Raw genomic sequence first — 20,476 nt, forward strand, 5'->3', positions numbered from 1 at the left:
TAGGTTTGCTTGTGAGGCATCAGATACTGTCATTAATGATGTGCACACCTAAAATCTCAGTGACATATTACATGCTCCATGTGTCTCTGTTTCTTTGCAAACGTCTTATCATGTTCTGAAGTTTATTGCAGTCACGTTGCGTGTAAAGAGTCACAAGACACAAGTAGTACACAGTTATCCACCAGCGGCATGATGCAACGGAGGTATAATCAACAGTGTACAATACCAGTAAGGCAAAACAAACTACAAACCACTGAAAGGCCGGAAACCACACGCTGAGCGTGAATCATCAAGTTATAAATCAGTCATCTAAAGACACAGGAGAAAAACAAAAACTTACGACAGCTTGTTTTTGACCTTTCACATAACAGGTAACACGAGTGCCGTGCCGTTAGCCGCGTCAAATGTGCTGTAATCACACCAGCACTCAGCAGAACTCTGATGTACATCCTAGAAGTCTGTGTGACACAAAGCACCTGCATGCGGGGGGGGGGATTCGTATATGCTCACACAAGTCCAAATAGGTGGGCCGACTGCGCTTATGCATTTTCCATACACATAACCCTCTGAGGCCCTTATGTATTATATAGCTTCCCTTCTGGACCTACAAGCTATGCTATTACTGGTGCCTGTCCTTGTGTTTCCCTCCTATGATTGTAAGCTTGCAGCAGGGCCCTCTTACCTCCAAGTCTGTCTGTTGTTACCCAGTTTGTTTTATCACTGTCTACAATTGTAAAGCACAACGGAATCTTGCTGCGCTATATAAGAAACAGTAACGGAATCTGCTGCGCTATATAAGAAACAGTAACGGAATCTGCTGCGCTATATAAGACACTGTAACGGAATCTGCTGCGCTATATAAGAAAATGTAACGGAATTTGCTGCGCTATATAAGACACTGTAACGGAATCTGCTGCGCTATACTGTATAAGACACTGTAACGGAATCTGCTGCGCTATATAAGATACTGTAACGGAATCTGCTGCGCTATATAAGAAAATGTAAAGGAATTTGCTGCGCTATATAAGGTGCTGTAACGGAATCTGCTGCCCTATATAAGACGTTGTAACGGAATCTGCTGCGCTATATAAGACACTGTAACAGAATCTGCTGCGCTATATAAGAAACTGTAACGGAATCTGTTGCGCTATATAAGACGCTGTAACGGAATCTGCTGCTCTATATAAGACGCTGTAACGGAATCTGCTGCTCTATATAAGACGCTGTAACGGAATCTGCTGCTCTATATAAGACGCTGTAACGGAATCTGCTGCTCTATATAAGACACTGTAACGGAATCTGCTGCGCTATATAAGACACTGTAACGGAATCTGCTGCGCTATATAAGAAACTGTAACGGAATCTGCTGCGCTATATAAGAAACTAACGGAATCTGCTGCGCTATATAAGACACTGTAACGGAATCTGCTGCTCTATATAAGACACTGTAACGGAATCTGCTGCGCTATATAAGACGCTGTAACGGAATCTGCTACGCTGTATAAGACACTGTAACGGAACCTGCTGCGCTATATAAGACACTGTAACGGAATCTGCTGCGCTATATAATACACTGTAACGGAATCTGCTGCGCTATATAAGACACTGTAACGGAATCTGCTGCGCTATATAAGAAACTGTAACGGAATCTGCTGCGCTATATAAGACACTGTAACGAAATCTGCTGCGCTATATAAGACACTGTAACGGAATCTGCTGCGCTATTTAAGACACTAACGGAATCTGCTGCACTATATAAGACACTTGACAGGGTATTGTCTAATCGCTGTGCCCAATTATCCACCCAAAAATGACATGACTCTCCTGTTGGATAAAATTGGCCACAGCAGCCATCTTTATTAAAACAATACAATTTAACAATAACCAAAACATTCACACGGAAGGTGGTCCCCGAGGCCCTCAATAAATCTATCCACACCTCTAAGCACTTCCAGGAGTTCTTACCCCCCAGCCGATAGCGATTGGCTCGAGGGCACCAATTGTCAACACCCAGTGCTCATTAATTAACCTCACCCAGGGGAGTCCAGCCCCCTCATGGGGCCCTTACCGCCGCATAATTAAGCCTCAATGCCACTAACCTCGAGGACCCCCCTCCGCACAGGCCACTGTGACAAAAAGACATCCTATCAATTATTCTACCTAAAAACTATAAAACAAAAACAGGGAGGGTGGGTGGGAGCTGTTAAGAAAAATCTCCCAGTGACCCCTATTTCCCGCCTGAACCCCGCTTATAAACCCCTCCAACACCCCGTTAAGCCCCTCCCCCTATGACCCTCTCCTTAAACACTCCTCCTATGACTACACTGCTAGTCAGCTCCCTACAAACCCTGTCAGGGGAGCCTACCCCCAGGCTTTGCCTCCAGTCCAGCTCCTACATGACAGGGTATTGTCTAATCGCTGTGCCCAATTATCCACCCAAAAATGACATGACTCTCCTGTTGGATAAAATTGGCCACAGCAGCCATCTTTATTAAAACAATACAATTTAACAATAACCAAAACATTCACACGGAAGGTGGTCCCCGAGGCCCTCAATAAATCTATCCACACCTCTAAGCACTTCCAGGAGTTCTTACCCCCAGCCGATAGCGATTGGCTCGAGGGCACCAATTGTCAACACCCAGTGCTCATTAATTAACCTCACCCAGGGGAGTCCAGCCCCCTCATGGGGCCCTCCCCGCCGCATAATTAAGCCTCAATGCCACTAACCTCGAGGACCCCCCTCCGCCACCAAGCACGTGGTTAAACCCTTAACCCCGTGCGCCCCCCCCACATCCGGAACGCTGTTTCTATTCCCTCTCGTAGTCCCAAAGACCAAACATCTATCCCCACAGCATTCAGGTGCACTCCGTCCCCTCTCCAAAATGCCCCGGCACCCGACTCAAGTTCCCTGTGCCTCACCACCACAGCCCCGTTCCTGGCCATAAAGCGCCCAATCGCCCTGTTAACTTTAATACGTGCCTTATTGAGCTTATCAGCCGACCGTGCATCCCTCCAGTAATGGCGTGGCACAATATCCGACCAAACCGTGATCACTTCCGGACACATTGCCCATAAACGTAGGAGATCAAACTTGATATCCCGTATCAACTCCCTAAACGGTCTGCCCCCAAGATCATTCCCACCCACATGCAACACTAATATGTCGGGGGCCCTATCGAGCCGAACAAAACGGTGAAATTCCGGCAACACTCCACTCCATACCATACCGCGCTTCCCCAGCCAGCGAACCACTGCCTCCTCTCTATCCAAACCTAGCTGGCGGCCGTTCGGTCTGACATCAGCCCGTAACGCTCCCCAAAAGACATATGAATGTCCCAAAATCCAAATCAGGCACGGAGGCTGCCCTAAAACAGAAAAGAACACAATCAACCTCAACAATCCCCTAAACGAACATAAGAACGAAAGCGAGACGATTCCCACCGCCCAATACGCTTAATTAACTCATCCCCAAATCCCATTCTAGCAGCCTCAGTTGCAGCCCCAATGCGGAAAGAGTGACCCGCGTACTCCTCCCACTTGAGGCCCAACGTCCGTAGGACTGTTCTAAACACACTTGTGAACTGAAACCTTGATAGAAAGGATCCATTTGCATGCATCAACAAGGGATCCCTTTCCCTGCCCACCCTGACTTCCCTAAAATTCCTCAGGCGTGCCACCGGGCACATATCCGACCCTGGTACAGAGAAGAGAACCACCTTCTTCCCCTTCCCTAACTGATCCGTCTTAGACCTCCTCACCACTAGCTCCACCCTATCCGCGTATAAATCCACATCCTCCTCTAACAATCCCCCCGGCCTGGACACGCTTGGACTCACTAGCTCACCTATCCGCAGTGCCCCGAAGAAGGCAAGCGAAAAGGCTAACCCGAACAACCTTTCCTCGAAATTGGAACTACAGACCTCCCCTTAACTTCATGCCCATATTCTGCAACAACTGGAAGGACACCGGCCTTCTCTGATCCTGCACCACATATCCTCTCCTCCAACCTTTTAAAGCTTGCGCAATCAGGAAATTCTTAGTAACATCAGGCCTGCCGCCTGCACGAAACCCAAAAGCCAAGCCCGCCATGCAGCGCGTGATTTTTGCCACTGACCAACCAATCTCCTTACAATGGCCTATATATAGTAAGACAGCCAACTCGTCATCGTCCTCTTTCAAACCTACTACCTCACGCCATTCCAACCAGCTCCTCCATTCCTGATTATATGCCGACCATGTATTCGGGGCCAAAGATTCCCTGATGAGCTGATCGACTACCCGTCCAGCAGAGCCCAGAGCCGAGTCGGGAACCCGGTCCCCTCCCTGTCCGCCTCTGGTGCCAACTCCCGGAAACGTTCCCACTGTGAACGAGATAAAGAATCCGCAATGCCGTTAGAGACACCGGGCACGTGCATAGCCACCACCCACAAATTCAAGGCCAGACATTCCAATACTAGCTGCTGCAAAATCGTGACCACTGGCGGTGAAGACGCCGACAATTGGTTAATGGCCATGACAACCCCTAAATTATCGCAGTGAAAACAAATCTTCCTATTGCGGAATAGCTCCCCCCAAACAACTACTGCAACCAAAATAGGAAACAACTCCAACAATGCCAAGTTTTTGACCATGCCCTTATGCACCCAAGACTCCGGCCACCGGCCTACACACCAATGTCCCTGGCAATATGCCCCAAAACCGCCACTCCCGGCCGCATCTGTGAAGAGGTCTAACTCAGTAGCCACGCACGTGTCTGACATCCACAACGCCCTGCCGTTAAAAAGCTTCCAAGAAAGTTGCCCACACCCGCAAGTCCCCTTTCAACTCACTACCCAATCTGACAAAATGATGAGGAAAAGCCACCCCTGCTGTCGCTGCTGCCAACCTCCTGCTGAAAATGCGGCCCATAGGCATAATGCGACACGCAAAATTCAATTTACCCAGCAAGGACTGCAATTCCCGCAATCTAATCTTCTTTAACAGCACTGCCCTCCCTACCTCAGCCTTCAAAACCAGCAATTTCTCCTCAGGCAAGCGGCACTCCATATTCTCGGTATCAATGACAATACCCAAAAAACTGATCACAGTCGCAGGGCCCTCCGTCTTACCTGGTGCAAGCGGGACCCCAAAGTATGCCGACACCCTTTCAACAGTCCTCAATAATAAGTCGCAGACACCGGTCCCCCTAGGACCAATACATAAGAAGTCATCTAGGTAATGAATAACTGAACTGCACCCAGAGACATCCTTAACCACCCACTCCAAAAAAGAACTAAAGGCCTCAAAATAAGCACACGACAAGGAGCAACCCATCGGTAAACATCGATCAACAAAAAACTCCCCGTCCCAACAACATCCCAACAAACGCAAACTGGTTGGGTGAACCGGCAGCAAACGAAACGCCGATTCAATATCAGTCTTTGCCAACCGAGCCCCTTTCCCAAACCGCTTCACCCACTGAACAGCCGCGTCAAACGATGTATAGACCACCGAGCAGATGTCGGGGTCAATGCCATCATTGACCGACGCCCCTTTTGGAAAAGACAAATGGTGTATAAGACGAAACTTGTTCGCCTCCTTTTTTGGCACCACCCCCAATGGAGAGACTATCAAATCTGGCCAAGGTGCCAACCCAAAAGGTCCAGCCATACGACCCAGCTGCACCTCCTTAAGCAATTTTTCCTGCACCACCTCTGGATGCTCCCTTGCAGACTTCAAATTCCTCCTAAAACCCCCTGAAACCTGCACATCGGAAGGTATCTTAAAACCTTCCCTAAACCCCTCCTCCAACAACACGGCTGTCTGCTGGTCAGGATACCTACGCAGATAGCCCAGCATCCTTTCCAGCCGAACTGGTGTCTCCCCCTTTAGAATTACCGTCCCGGGACTTCCCCCTGAAGCATTTATTTGCACCATGGGTCCCTCCACACGAGGAACATTCGTGCTTAAATTTGCATTTAGCCCCAAACCGGCACGACCCGTCATTGAATGCAAAGCAGAGTCCTTTCTGCATGGCCGTCCCATTAGTGGCCTCCCTCGGCCCACCCCCTTCCCCACGAAAGGGCTGCCCACTTTTCATGGGGGCCGTCACCTTTAACCATAAAGCAATATCTTTGTGGTCCCAACGTATGTTAGGGCGCACAGCCTTCCTCTGTCTAAACTGCTCATCGTACCTGAGCCAAGCCAGGCCCCCATACACACGGTACGCCTCCCCAATCGCATCCATGTAACAAAACAAACCTGAACAATTGTCAGGTGCCTTCTCTCCAATCACACTAGCTAAAATAGCAAATGCTTGCAACCAGTTCGTGAATGACCTCGGTATCAGCCGATACCGCCGCCGTTCCTCCTCCTCCTTCTTCTCCTCCTTCCGGGGCCTATCCAGATTAAAACGCTCTAACGGGAGCAGTGAAAATATATCCACGTATTCCCCTTTCCAAATCTTATCCCTCACCTCCTGCTTCAGGTGGGCCCCCAACGGCCCCTCAAAACATACATACACCTCCCCTTTTGCAGTGTCACTGAGCCTCCCACTCTCCTCCTGCGTCCCCACACTGCCCCCTTCCGCCCCCGCACTACTGCTGCTTTGCTCACCGCCAGATACCGGCACCCCGCTCCCCACCGGCGCCCCACCGTTGACCGGCACACTATTGCTGACAGGCACGCTATAGTTAGCTGGCGTGCCCGAAGTCTGCGGCGCCCACGCCGCCGCCGGGGACGGCCCCGCCCCCTGTCGCAAACCTACTAACCAATCTCCAAAACCACTCAACAAATCAGTAAAGCCCCTGCTCATCTCCCCTTGGAGGGCTGACCCTCCCCCCCCCTGACTCCGCGCTAAAGCATTAACAAACATAGAGACAGACTCACCAGGCTGCCTGGGGGCTGTGAACCCAGCAGCCGCAGGTCCAGTGTCCGGACGAGCCCCAGCCAACGATGATGGACCCTGTACTTCTCCATCCTCTGCTGACGCTGCCATCTCTCTTCTCCTGTCATCCCGACCCTCAGATACAGCACCAGCCGGCGTGACCTCGTTGGAGGCGGAGCCAGCTGTGCGCCGCTCGCTCCGTGTACCAGGCCTGCGTTCCTCAGCCTGTACTTCTGCCCCCCTGGCACGACTCACCCCGCGCTGGGCAGCAGCATGCCCCGCATGCCCCGCCGCTCCTGGTCCAGTACCTCTCACCGCTGGATCTTCTTGCATGGGGGGGGATCCCCCCCGCACGGAGGGTTCCGCCTGCTGGTCGGATTCCTCCCAGACCTGGTCCTGCGGGCGGGCGTTGCCTGGCCCGCAGCCAGGCCTGGAGGGTCCCTAACGGGGCTCCGTGAACGGCGCTGAACCCTGGGGGACACAGATGGGCTGAAGCGCTCCGGAGGCCTAGACCTCCGAGGCCGTGCACCCGCTGGAGCAGCCTCTTGCGCTGCTGCTCCCAGTCCCCCCAGCAGACCTGACATCTGCTGCTGCATCCAATCTGCCCCTCTGGTGCCCGCTGCCTCCCTAAGGGCAGCCAGCGCAGCGGTTACCTCCGCATCAGCGTTGCCTGGGGAAGCCATGGGAGATGCCAGTGATGTTTAGCTGTTAAGAAAAATCTCCCAGTGACCCCTATTTCCCGCCTGAACCCCGCTTATAAACCCCTCCAACACCCCGTTAAGCCCCTCCCCCTATGACCCTCTCCTTAAACACTCCTCCTATGACTACACTGCTAGTCAGCTCCCTACAAACCCTGTCAGGGGAGCCTACCCCCAGGCTTTGCCTCCAGTCCAGCTCCTACATTATTGGAATCTGCTGCGCTATATAAGACACTGTAACGGAATCTGCTGCGCTATATAAGACACTGTAACGGAATCTGCTGCGCTATATAAGACTCTGTAACGGAAACTGCTGCGCTATATAAGACACTAACGGAATCCGCTGCACTATATAAGAAACTGTAACGGAATCTGCTGCACTATATAAGACACTGTAACGGATTCTGCTGCGCTATATAAGAAACTTCAAATAAATAAATAAATAAAATTTTCCGTAATGCGCATCTGCAGGGCCCAGCTGCGAGCGTCTTCAGCAAATTTTGTCACTGCCATGGCGCGCACATTGGCCACTTATATAAGCAGACCCGATAAAGCCTCCTAATGATTTGCAATGGTCTCTAGAACTAGATGCCCAACTGTTTAGGAATGTCCATTTCCTCTGCCAAAGTGGCGGACTAGCAGTTCAGTAGTTCGTTAGCTTATCGCCCTCATTAGAAGCTGACAATCAGAACAAAGCAGCCTGCAGCAATCACAGCTACCTATAAAGCTAAACCTTTAATTACAGCTCATTAAACACAGTAAACATAACCCACAAAAACTGTAATGCTCTGATCAAATATTATGTATTTGTCGATCAAAGTCTATGTGCTACGAAATTATGGTTGTAGTATAAAGGGCCGACAATGGCTAGGGGCCTGATTCATACCTCATTGGACAGTGCTAATTTGCAGAGCCATGCAATCAGTTATACGCCGCCCACTCATAGTGAAATCCTGCCCAGTGCCCTCTTGGGAGCAGGAGCCCGGTGGTATTGACTCCATTGCCTCCCAGAGATACGCCTCTGATTGAAGGGAATATAGATTGTAAGCTCCAGGGGTACAGGGACTGATCATGTAGTCACTGAGATATTCTTGCTTACACCCCCCAGTCACCCCACCGTTTACATATCCAATATCCATTCACCACCGTTCATGGACAGAAAGTGGGCAGGTGATAAATCGTATCATCATAGCCCCCTCCCCCGCTTTGCCAATGTTGGTTTTAGCCACGCCTCCTATTGAGCTGACCTCTAGTGAGTAGCCAAAAACAAGGCAAGTGCCACCTGTAACATATAGGGCCAGATGCGTTAAGCTTCAAAAGTGCTAAAATGGAGAGTGAAAAACAACCAACCAATCAACTACTACCTGACATTTTTTCAAACACAGTCTGTGACATGGCAGGTAGGAGTTGATTGGTTGTTTATCACTCTCCATTTTATCACCTTTGAAGCTTAGTGCATCTGGCCCATACTGTATAAGGGACACTCCCTATTATGCAGTATGTTATAGAGATACTGTATTAGAAGTCAGTAAGGAGTCTTGCAACCATTGGGGATATTTATCAAATCTTGGAGAGAGACAAAGGGCGAAATGTAATAGGGTGCGTTTTTTTAGTCAAAAAAAAAATCTCACCAAATCGCACCTTTAAAAATCACATTTTTTTGCTGCGAATTCGCATATGTAATGAGATGCGAATTTGCGGCAAAAAAGTGCGATATGGTGCGATTTCGGGCGATTTTTAAGTCCTGAAAATGTGCGATTTTCATTCATGAAAATCTGCACATTTTCAGTACTGTGCGCTGTGTTGTAAAAAAAAAAAAACGGCGTGCGGTCCCCCCTCCTAAGCATAACCAGCCCCGGGCTCAAAAAGCCAGTGCTGGTATCATAAAATCAGAGGGACAAACAAATAGGGGTTCCCTTGATTTAATGAAACCAGCACCAAGCTCAAGGTCCAGGGCTGGTTCCCAAAATACGGGGGACAAAATGACTAGGGGTCCCCCGTATTTTAAGAACCAGCACCAGACCCAACCAGCCAGCAGGGTAATGCCACAGCCGGGGGACACTTATTATATAAGGTCCCGCGGCCAAAGCATTATCCCCATGGATGGTCAGTATGGGCAGGGGTCCTGGGGAAGTGGGGACCCACCCAATAAAGGGGTACCCCCCCTCCAGGACTTACCAGCCTATGCTGAAAGTCCGGGGCTGTCCCCGATGCCCCTGGGCGGTGGGCATCGGGCTGATGCAAAGTGTAAAAAAAAGAATTAAAACTATTGTTTTCTACTGGCGAACTATGAGTCCCAGCAAGCCTACCCCGCATGCTGGGACTTGGAGAACCACAAGTCCCAGCATGCAGGGCATTAAAGGGCCCGCTGGCACTTGTAGTTCTACAGTACAAAAAATAGTTAAATAAAACACACTGACACCCTGAAAAATAAAAGTTTAATACACACATTACACACACATACTGATACTTACCTACCTTGAGCCCGTAGGTCGGTTCCTGGATCCTGGGTCCGGGGTCCTGGGCTCCAGGGCAGAAGAGTCCGCTTCCGGGGCCTTGGTCCTGGTTCCGGGGCTGGTCCGGGGTCCTGGGCTCCAGGGCAGAAGAGTCCGCTTCCGGGGCCTTGGTCCTGGTTCCGGGGCTGGTCCGGGGTCCTGGGCTCCAGGGCTGATGTCTCCGGGGTCCAGGATCCGAAGTAGTCCAAAAGGGGTACCTAAGGAAGGAAATCCTACTCACCTGGTCCCCGGCGACGACTTTGGCATCTTCTCCGGCAGACGCGCTGCTCCCGGCTGGTACCCGCTCACGGACTGGAGAGGCGCAGAGATGTTTCATCTTCCGCCCCTTTCCTCCGGATGATTCTATTGGCCGCCTAGCGGCCAATCAGGAGCTGAGAAAGTCGGCAGTGTGACTGAAAATCGCATCTTTAAAATGTGCGCATTCGCGGGAAAAAATGCGATTTTTCCCGCGACTCGCACCCTATTACATGTGCGATTTTTAGAAAAAATGCGATTTTGGTCGATTATGACCAAAAATCGCAAAAGTCTAGAAATCGCACCCTATTACATTTCGCCCAAAGTATGATTTAATACATGAAATCAGATTTTATGTAATTCTACCTCAGATTCCGCCGTATAGAATCTGCTGAAAATGTCTCTCCAAATATGTCCGCCGCCTTGGAGGAGACAGATGCTAGAGGTCCTACTGTACAGATGGATAGATGCTAAATGTCCTGGCAATGAGCATGTAACCCCTGGCAATGAGCATGTAACCCCTGGCAAAAAGCACTTCAAGCTTTGGCTGGGGGACGCAAACTTCCTGGTTATGCCACTGCTCTGAGGTCAGTATGTCAACATGGTAAAATGGTCGACATGATAGCAGCTTTCACAGCATATGGTTGACATGAGTTTATCACGATTATTTTATCCATTTTTTAACCTTTTCATGCTTTACCATCCACATGGAGTATGATTGGGAACGGTGAAGTGTTACAAAGGGTGGCAAGGGATGCCAGCCATGCGTTCGGGGCGCTTTTCCCTAATTGGGGGTCCATGTGCTAGATGGCAAAAATTGACACCCTAAAAAATGCATATGTGTCGACCATTTTAATTTGGCCTTCTCCGTTCACCAACCCTGTTCCTGTGTTGATACTGTCCATGTCTTTATTGTTTTGGACAGTCCCACAAGACGCCGGCAGTGTGGGGGGTCCGTTCAGAGTTGTGTCGTTCCCCCCCCCCCCCGTCAGTGCTGCTCTGCCTAGCAGATAATATGCAGAAGCAGAGGGACAGGGGGCGTGGCCCTAAGAGTCAGTAAAATGGGGGTGTGGCCTTGTGATCATGGCAATGCCACAAAGTCACACCCCCTTCCCAGGAGCGCAAGTATGCTGTAGCTCGCGTAGCGGGAACCTCATATAAACATACATAATCTCCCCAGAGTATGCGTTGTCAACCTCTGTTGGCCCTGCATCCCTGTAACATACGTATAAGGTATAACCCAGATGCACAGTGTGGAACCGGGTTCCTAGAGGAGGAGGGGCTGAAATAGTGGGTCCCACCAGGTGTTTCCCCGGTACCCCTATGGCCCATACTGTGGGGAAGTACAGTATGCTGTAATTACAGAGGGATTATGTTCCCACCTGTGGACAGGTTCAACAAGATCACAGTGTTTCTGCTCAAAGCACATATAGAAGAAATCCAGATTGAACCTGTTTGTAACCATAGATAGGGCAGACCAGGGAGCACAACAAGAAGAACAATGTCATTTGCTTTCCAGAACATACCGTGCTGCAATGTAAGGGGTGCAAACACATTTATTAGTTCCAACAACAATAATGAGTCTTGGCGCAATATTCTCCCCCACCCCCATGTCGTCGCCCCCACCCCCATGTCGTCCTCCCCCACCCGGAGACATTTTTTTTATTACACTGGCCGCCCATACACAGTACAATTGCCGTGTGCGATGAGATGCGCACTCCCGCACACATCCCATCGCACAGCTCAAAATAATGAGTCTTGGCGCAATATTCTCCCCCACCCCCATGTCGTCGCCCCCACCCCCATGTCGTCCTCCCCCACCCGGAGACATTTTTTTTATTACACTGGCCGCCCATACACAGTACAATTGCCGTGTGCGATGAGATGCGCACTCCCGCACACATCCCATCGCACAGCTCAAAAAATGATGTGCTGCGCATACTTTATGAACTGGATTGCATGTGATGTGATCTAGTCCATATCGCATCCTAGACTAGACTAGAGTATCCAATATTATTATTTGTATAGCATTACAGACATTCCTCACTTAACGACCTACCTGTTTACCGAACACCCGGACTTACGACCCAGGCCTTCGTTTAGCGTCCGTGCTGTGACTCCTCGGACTTACGACCCTGTCTGCTCTGATTTACGACCTGCCCGCCTACCCTCTCGCAGTTACGACCTGCCCTGCCTGTTTAACGACCCGCGTCTCAGAAATCTTAAGGGGTTTTATATATGCTCGTTTAACAACCAATTCACTTAACGACCGGGTCGTAGGAACGGAACCTGGTCGTTAAGTGAGGAATGTCTGTACTGCAGAAAATGTATGATAATGTTATTTATATAAAGGACGTACTGTATGTATGGACGGTGTAGTGGTTAGCATTACTGTCTCACAGCACTGAGGTCATGGGATCAATTTCCACCATGGCCCTAACTGTGTGGAGTTTGTATATTCTCCCCGTGCTTGCGTGGGTTTCCTCTGGGTACTCCGGTTTCCTCCCACAGTCCAAAAATATACTGGTAGGCTAATTGGCTCCCAATAAATTAACCCTAGAATGTCTGTGTGTGCGTGTACATGTGGGAATATAGATTGTAAGCTCCACTGGGGCAGGGACTGATGTGAATGTTCAAATATTCTCAGTACAGTGCTGCGGAATATGTATGCGCTATATAAGAAACGCTAATTGTGACTTATCTGGGCGCCCGATTTTCTTCATCGCACCTAAAAATCGCGTCAAATCGCATCGCATACAGATTGCATGCTATGCGATTTGCCGCGATTTTAATATGTGAAGGCACCCAGATGCCTGTTTCATATGTGAAATGGCCCCCCAGACCCCATTTTTAATTGTATACCCACCCTGATGGCTAAATGACCCCCATTATTAACGCCACCCCACTATCAACGCCAACCCGAAGCGTGGCGAGCGCAGCGAGCCCGCGAGGGGCGGCGGTACGCGTCCTCCGACCTTTTCATACCCCCACTATCCAAATCGCATCAAATCGCATGCTTAGGGTACTGGCATACAATTTCAACATCAGGCGCCCAGATAAGTCACAAGTACCTAAGAAACTGTTAAATAAAAAATAAATATGTTATGAATACTTTTGATACATTTGATAATATGTTCTATTTGGCCAGTTCATATATGATATTTATATTTTTATATTACATACATTGTATTTCAAACGGTGAAAAGGTTGCACAAGTAATGTGCAATTAAATTGTTGTTTAAATAATGTTGTTTAAATTGAAAGTAGAGAAGCTTTTCTGTGTGATAACATAGTTAGCAAACCCCTAAGCAACTCTACTATTATATACACATGCATAGATGGTAATTCCACATGTATTATTTCGTATGCAGGGTAAACAGCAATAATGGCTGCTTTTGCATGTAGCCCACAAGTGCAGGACAGCTTTGTACAGACGGAGCGCCCTTGGTCGTTGCCCGGGTATCGCCAGAATGCCTGCGCCGAGGCGCTCCATCTGACTGGGCAGCGGCTCCATCTATATCTATACTGGAATGTGGACATGTCCCTCTCAAATCTTAATCTAAACGAATATCTAATGTAGGGTACACACCAGAACTATCAGGATCATGAGACGACCATACGATGGTCGCATACCTCCCAACTTTCGTGCGCGAGCGCCCGAAAAGGGGGCGGGCATATGCAAATGAGGTCTCGGCTTATGCTAATTAGCCGCAACCTCATTTTCATACGAGAATAGACGCTGTGCGCATGCGCACAGCGTCTATTCTATTAGCTTGGGGGATCTCCCAACTGCCACCCCCCGCAGCGGGACAATGCCTGCCGCGGGTGGGACAGCGGGACAGGACCCGAATATCGGGACTGTCCCGCTGTAATCTTGACAGTTGGGAGGTATGTGGTCGCACGATCTGTTGGAGCACACTATCTGCATACGATCCGATCATGATCTGTACCCAGTTAAAGGGATCTTTTACAAATCCTGTTGTTGTTGAACTACACATCCCAGCATGTCCTGCTACAGTTTTAGCATGGCCAAAGAGCAAACTGTAGCAGGGCATGCTGGGATGTGTAGTTCAACAACAGCATGATTGCCAAAGGTTCCCTATCCCTGCTCTAACACATATACACAAAGGCAATGTGAAATATGTCCTCAGCACTGGGGGTGGGGGTGGGGGGGGGGGTAGAGGGTGGGGTCACCATGAAATAATGTGAAGCAGGTTCCAGTCCACGGATAGACAGTATCTAGTTAGTCATGCGATAGGTCAACCCTATAACGTCAGCATGCATAAGACATATCTCCCAACCAGTCTTCTGGGGACCGTCCTGCATCCCTTCCAGGGCCAACAGTGTCCCGCAGTGGGGGTATGTGGGGAGCAGCTGGGAGTCCAGCAGTTCACACAGCGTTGGCCATGCCCCCCACAGTGGCAAAATGAGGGCGTGGCTTTGTGATCAGGCACATTACTGCAAAGCCACACCCCTTTCTCTTAAGCAATGCCCCTCTTGAAGGCTGTGCACGAGTCCCAATGGGAAAATGTTAAGAGGTATCCTGTGCGAAACATGACCAAATTTTGGTCCAAAAAAACCCCAAAACAATCCTGTGTTGAATTTTTTCTACCGACCCCCTTTTCTCCCTGTTGAACTTAGAGACAGTTGACCTTTTTTATGACTGACCTATTGACCTGGGGACTCTGTGGGGACTCCAGTCTCAGGCCCAGACAGAAAGGGGGCCATGCCTGAAGTTTATAAAGTATAATTTGTCATAAACAAAGTTCACATTTCCCTTGTAGCAATGTAGAGTAGTGCAGCCAGTGCTGCCGACACAGGTATCACCAGGCACACCGGAAGTTTGAGAAAGTGCGCCCCTGCCTATTTTCTCAATCCCGGGCCCCACAATTTCTGATGGCAGCCCTGATGGACAGCCACATCCAATCGAAATCGCACAGGTGATATCTGAATGTGAAACAATTATTATCACACACGGTTATGAAACTACAAATCTAAATGTCAATATAAGTTCCGCCGATATCAAATACAGAGCCACAATGGTGGAAATTTCTAAGATGGGAGTTCTATGTGTCACGTGGGCAAAACAAGAAACTGAAACTCAGGAGAGACAACGGTGCCCTCTGCCATAGCCACTAGGTCGGTCACCTATGCCTCTGCTCTGGTGGAACTACAAGTCCCAGCATCCCCCGGGTTCTATGTGATCCTCAGACTGGGTATAGTAGTTACTACACGGAGCAGATTTGCCAATCCTCACGTAATGTGATGGTAATCTCACCAAGACAAGCAGCACAACACATGTTCCACAGACCAGGCACGTACACAGGAATCATATTGTTCAGTTTATGGGCTGCTGACAAGGGACAAACCCCATTGCGGAATAGAGTGTAAGCTCCACTGGTACAGGGACTGACGCAAGTCAATACTCTCCGCAAAGCGCTGCGTAATATGTGTGCTCAATATAAATAACCGGTGATAAATAAGAACAGGACTCGGAGGCAGAACTTCCCCAGTGAGAAGTGTGAGGCACAGAGCTGTGCTCTGTCTGTTTACCAGGCGTGTCTGACTGACCCACACAGGACCCAGCCCCTTCATCCCTGCCTGCAGGGAAGATCTGGGGTGGGGCTGATCCATCCCAATATAACCCCCTCACTCAGCTGAGCGGATTAGCAACAACAACAAAAAGAGAGCAAGAGAGAGAGAGAGCGAGCGAGCAGCATCTGGGGACCCACTGCCACATCTGACTTGCAAGAGGTAAGGGAGAGACTGCAGCTTCATGCAGCGAGTGTGTCAGGCGTGAGTGCTGGTGCACTACAAGTTCCAGCAGTGATGGCTACTGTGGACCAAAACCAGGATGGGAGGGCATGTTGAGACTTGCAGCTCAACAGCAGCTGGAGAGCCACAGGTTGCCTGCCTCTGGACTACGCAATCAGTGCTGGTCCCTAAACTTACGCTGTGCCATTTAAAGGGACTGATCTGCATCTACACTAGTTTAAAGGGGCATTTACCTGTACATTATTGTTTAATATGTAGGTATACTGCATTTAGCTACATTGTATTGATGCATTGCATTTTATTTGCATACACTATATTTACTGTTCCACCCCCAAATATATTTTATTTATTTATTTACAGTTTCTTATATAGCGCAGCAGATTCCATTGCGCTTTACAATAGTAGACAGTGATAAAACAAACTGGGTAACAACAGACAGATTTGGAGGTTAAATCTATCTATCTATCTATCTATCTATCTATCTATCTATCTATCTATCTATCTATCTATCTATCTATCTATCTATCTATCTATCTGTCATTTATCCATCAATCAATCCATATCTGTATCCGGGCAGCACAGATCGTGCAGTGGTTAGCATTACTCCCTCACAGCACTGAAGTCAGGGGTTCGATTACCACCATGACCCTATCTGTGTGGAGTTTTTATATTCTCTCTGTGGTTCTCCAGATACTCTGGTTTCCTTTCACAGTCTAGAATCTATACCGGTAGTTTAATTGGCTTCCTAGTACGTAAGTGTGTGTATGAGCAGACTAGCTGGGCGAGAAGCATGGTATTACTCTGTATAATGCCTAGGCGCTGTGCAGTTGGCTGGAATGTGTTCCCTATGTGATAACTGTACTGTCCCTGTTTATATTGCTACCTACCGGGCTGCTGCAACGACCAGTGGCGCCGCTGATGGCTGCCTAGACGCTGTGCAGCTCGGCGGGCATGTGGTTCCTGCATGTAATGTCTTAATGTAATGTATGCAATGCCCCCCCCCCCTCTCATTCCTGCTTGATGCTGCACTGTAATCCACAACGAATTCCTAGTGTGCGCAAGCATACATGGTCAATAAAGTTGATTCTATTCTAATGCACCTGAGAACAGAGATACAGGGTGAGATGTGGCAGTGCTGCTGCTTGTGAAGCTCCTGGTAAACTGCGCACTAATCGCTTTAATCACTATTGTTTTGTGGGTCACAATGTAGACCTCTTATAGATTATCTGGGCTTAGTTCTGTGATGGACAGCTCGCTTCCCATGCCCAGCTGCTTGGTACAACGTAAACTCACATATATACAGTACACACCTCCCTTTTATACAGTACACAGTACATGTACAGCTGGTGTATTTCACACTCACAGTGTACTGTGCCTGCTTTCATGCTCCAGTAACTCAGTGATCTCATGTCAGAAAACCTATACAGTACATATCTGTGTGTGGCGTTATAGGAATACTGTAAGACCCCGGTGTATTGTACATTATGAGAACATGGTGGGGGAAAAATGATTTCACTGTGTAATAGGAAGATGGCGTTTCTAATACTGCCTATAATAGAAATGGTGACTTAAGTTATTATTTGTATATTTATTATTGCATTTATTTATCTGCATATTATGCCCAGAACATCAGCAAATAGATTTTATTTGTGCAGACGATGGGAGCAAATTTCTGATCACTGTAATTATTTTTGTGCAAGCTCCTAACTAATGTATTTGCTGCTAATAATATACTGTAGATGTCTAGGCCTTGATGAAGAAATATATATATATATATTTTTTGGCTCCTTGTGTCAATAAAGGCTGATATCCTCAGTACATAGGGTCCTATTCAGATCCGTACGCAGGGCTGCGGATTTTCAGCCCTGACGTACCGTGCATGTGCACGGTACACTGTGTGCTTGCGTGGGGTCCCCTTGCAAACAGGTTCTCGCAAGGTGATTGACAGGCGCTGACCCTTTAGGGGCATAACGCCGGCGTTTTCCGGATAGTGCCTCGGATACCGCAGGTGTTCCCCAGGCGTCGGGAGGGCCGCTGACATTGGCTGTGGCTTCCTCCCCACGGCCTTCGCAGCTCTGCGCGAGTCTAGACTTACTCAGCGCTGCAAGCAGAGGGAAAATCATTTGCTGTGTGCACAGCTGCGAACGCATTCGCAGGCATAGGTGCTGATTGTGTGGGTGCTCAAGGGCCCGAGCACCCACGGAAATTTAGTGAGCACCCAGGGGCCCGAGTCCCGCTGCTGGGCCACTAAATTAACTTGATAATTTGCGGCTGCAGCACCCGCATCGCCAGACCCGCCGCCTGAGAAACAGTATGCCGGGACGGCGGGAAGAGTGTATTCCGCCTGCGGATATTGGCGTACCAGCCTGTGCATGCTCTGTGCGGCGTTGGCGTTTGATGTCCGGTGCGTGCACTAAGTAGCTCAGCAGTGGCCCACCCGCCTGTGTCCCAATGCACTACCCCTCCCTCGTCGCCGGCACAAGTACTGTGGGGGCATTTATGTACCTTCACTGAGGGGGCATTTATGTATTTGGCACTGTGGGGGCATTTATGTACCTTCACTGTGAGGGCATTTATGTACTTGGCACTGTGGGGGCATTTATGTATTTGGCACTGTGGGGGCATTTATGTACTTGGCACTGTGGGGGCATTTATGTACTTGGCACTGTGGGGGCATTTATGTACTTGGCACTGTGGGGGCATTTATGTACTTGGCACTGTGGGGGCATTTATGTACTTGGCACTGTGGGGAATTTATGTACCTGCACTGTGGGGGCATTTATGTACCTGCACTGTGGGTGCATTTATGTACTTGGCACTGTGGGGGCATTTATGTACTTGGCACTGTGGGGGCATTTATGTACTTGGCACTGTGGGGGCATTTATGTACCTGCACTGTGGGGGCATTTATGTACCTGCACTGTGGGGGCATTTATGTACTTGGCACTGTGGGGGCATTTATGTACTTGGCACTGTGGGGGCATTTATGTACTTGGCACTGTGGGGGCATTTATGTACTTGGCACTGTGGGGGCATTTATGTACCTGCACTGTGGGGGCATTTATGTACCTGCACTGTGGGGGCATTTATGTACTTGGCACTGTGGGGGCATTTATGTACTTGGCACTGTGGGGGCATTTATGTACTTGGCACTGTGGGGGCATTTATGTACTTGGCACTGTGGGGGCATTTATGTACTTGGCACTGTGGGGGCATTTATGTACTTGGCACTGTGGGGGCATTTATGTACTTGGCACTGTGGGGGCATTTATGTACTTGGCACTGTGGGGGCATTTATGTACTTGGCACGGCGGGGCATTTATGTACCTGCACTGTGGGGGCAAATGTACATTTATGTATTTGGTACTCTGCTGCTGTAATGTTTAAAAAAGGGGAATTCTGCTTCCGTAATTTGAATATTGGAGACAACTGTGTTGCGTAATATAAATCAGTATTATTTTGTGGCCATGCCCCTTCCCCATGAAGCCACTCCCCAATATTTTTGGCTTGAGCACCCACCAGCAAAAACATAAATCGGCACCTATGTTTGCAGGGGAGGGGGGAGGGAGTGCGACACGGTGGCCTTTATCTGCTTGCTGGGCTTTGAAAAACTCTCAGCCCAGCGTGCCGGTGTGAATCAGGCACATACCACAGATTGGTGAAGCTCTGACCAGTAACAATTCAAATGATGGTAAAGATCGACTTTTAACACTGCGTTTGCACTAAACCTGAGACAACCAATCAGATTCTTGTGTTTATAAAGCGACAGATAAAAGCTCATTCTTTATTGGTAGCCTTGACACGGGGCACATATTACAATGTTAGTAAATATACTGGAACATTTGTGGTGTGAACGAGGGCCCCATAATTAAATCTATGCCGGAGCCGGCAAGAACTGGAAGGTTGTATATTATTATACGTATATTGCCTCATATAAACGTTGCTGGTTGTGTTGCACGTGACAAAAAGAGGTTTGGATATAAAAGTAATTTAAGTGATATAAAGCCGATAGCTAGATTGTAGCACACACCCACTTGGCACGGATGTGCCGGGGGAGGTGTGGCCTGGCAAATAGGGTAAAGAAATGACTCATTACCACGTGGTGTGTTAGCTGCTGTCAGTTACTTAATATTACGTGTGTGTGTGTGTGTGTGTGTGTGTGTGTGTGTGTGTATGTATATATAGAATGCCATAGAAATGTACGGCTGTGGGGTATGTGTAGAAAAGGTGTAAAGCGATAAAGGGCCTCATGCAGGTTGGTTTACAAAGCACATTTAGTTTTCTAATGGACAAAAACATATGCACTGCAGGTGGGGCAGATGTAACATGAGTGAGAGTTAGATTTTTGGTTGAATTTGTACTTCAAACTGGCTGCAAATAAAGCA

At 48.9% G+C, this 20,476-nt stretch overlaps 1 protein-coding gene across 3 annotated transcripts in view; it reads left to right on the forward strand.

Moving 5' to 3' along the window:
- Nucleotides 1-20,476, forward strand: part of NDRG1 (N-myc downstream regulated 1) — an 89,684-nt gene that overhangs the window by 8,263 nt on the left and 60,945 nt on the right. For 2 of the 3 annotated variants that reach the window (XM_083144851.1, XM_083144852.1), the window contains exon 1: nt 15,913-16,070. The exons of the other annotated variant lie outside the window; for it this stretch is intronic. The gene's annotated coding sequence lies outside the window, so the exon portion shown is untranslated. Of the gene's footprint in view, nt 1-15,912; nt 16,071-20,476 lie in introns of those variants that run through there. 3 annotated transcript variants of the gene reach the window in all.

Source organism: Crinia signifera, chromosome 5 (genome assembly GCF_055691185.1).
Source record: "Crinia signifera chromosome 5, ASM5569118v1, whole genome shotgun sequence".
Taxonomy (NCBI): Eukaryota; Metazoa; Chordata; class Amphibia; order Anura; family Myobatrachidae; genus Crinia; species Crinia signifera.